Genomic DNA, 1980 nt, shown 5'->3' on the forward strand with positions numbered 1-1980 from the left:
GGGGCTGGGGGGGGGTGCGGGTTTGGGTTTTGGTTGGGTTTGTTTTGGTTTTCTCCCCCCCGTAGAGAAACAAAAGAAAATGGCTCACAGTTTTCAAAATACTCAAAACAAATGTAGAACCCAGGTGTAAACATGAATCCCATCTTGCCACACAGGTCTAGCAAATGAAAACCTTAGTAACCTGAGTTACTAAACTTGCAGGTGCCCATACTTGAAACTGCAGGCTAAGAAACTTTAAAAAAACCAAACCAAACCAAAACAAAAAAAACACCAACCAACCAAAAAACCCCATCAAACAACAGCAACAAAAAAAACCCTACAGAAACGTTACGCAATTTCTTCTGGGCTCTGGTCCCGACCGCGGTTTGTAGACTCACTCAGAAAGCAGCAATACCTGTCCTTTGCTCTGGGTGTTCCTTGGCACAATTGTAAAAACAAACTACTGCAACTCCTTTCAACCAGTAATTAACCAAGCATTCAGCAGGCAAAAACACTTATACAAGATCCCTTCAACTTTTCTCAGCAAACTATATATAGCTAAGATTCCTACCAGCATTACAACAGCATTACATTCCTCCTAATTTTCTGTGTTAAAGCACAACCTGTGTCAAAGTACTCAGCAGATACCAGGAGAAGAGTTTATACCCCATTCATGGCAAACAATAAATTATAATTTTAAAAGGCCATTTATATAAAGCTTCTACAAGCATATAATTTTAAGTACCTATTTTAAAAATATAAAAATGATCAGAAAATGTTTGGGTTTTTCCCCGTTCCTTGTCTTTGGCCAAAAAGGAAAGATAAAAACCGCAAAAGAACAAGCGGCTCTGATTATAAAGTAAGCAGATAATATCATTGCTGTATCAGATGATCACAGACTCAAATACTCGTAAGTGACTGGGGATTTGAGCTGTCACCTTGATAATGGACAAGGTCTATAATGAACTCCAAAAAAAACCACCCTCAAAAATCAACCCAAACAAACAAAAACATACAACAAAAACAAACCCCACACTCAGCATTTTGTTAAATTGTTTGAAGTCCTGAAAGGGCCAATAAAACCCCTGTCATCTCTTGGAGACAAGATCACAATTTCACAGCAATTAACAAACAAGAAAACCCACACGGGCTGGACAAAATAATAAAAGAACAATATCAAAGCAGCAGATACCCATCACTGGAAACAGTAATTGTAACAAAACCTCTGACTCCCAGCAAAGCATACATTTCACACTTTTACAAACACTCACTAGCAGACATGTTTTTTAACTTGCAACTTTAACTAAGCTTGCAAAAGCAGCTATTTAGTGCAAATTTCATATGTAAATGAGGTAGTACAGAAGGCAGCAAGACATGATTACTGTATATGTGCTGTGGTGTGGAGGTAACAAGATCAACATGAAATCCTCATACAACACTTTTTAGTATGGGCATCTCCAAAGAGACCAGTATCAATCTCATCAGGTTACAGAACAGAGGTGTCGTGGCTTGCCCAGCATCACCCAGGCGGCCAACAGCAAAGCCTAGGAGGGCAGACAAGCACCCCAGATTGCAATGGAGTTCTTCAAAGAGGCAAACTACCTACCAGTATCAGAGTTGCTAACGTTGATAGCTAATACTTCTTATTTCACAACATTTTATAAATTCAGAGCACTGTAGAAATATTAGAACTCTGTCAAGAAGGGAGCGGAGCACCTCTTTTTCCTAGAAGCCTAATTCAGGCTCTTAACTCTAATAACTTGTTACCAATTACCCCAAGACCTTTCAACCAGGTTTGTAATATGTAGTGTACCCAACATGGTAAAAATGATTTCTTTTGTCTTTTTTTCCCCCGTGGCTTTATTTGAAAAAATAATTGGAGCCCCTTGGCTCCAATCCTCTTAACTCCACGTCTGGAGTTCGCCATTCTGCCATTCACAATGTTAACTGAATTCAAACTCTTCTGCAAGATACTGCTGAGAAACAACCTAGAAAATTCCC

Source organism: Charadrius vociferus, unplaced genomic scaffold (assembly GCF_000708025.1).
Source record: "Charadrius vociferus isolate BGI_N301 unplaced genomic scaffold, ASM70802v2 scaffold684, whole genome shotgun sequence".
Classification (NCBI taxonomy): Eukaryota; Metazoa; Chordata; class Aves; order Charadriiformes; family Charadriidae; genus Charadrius; species Charadrius vociferus.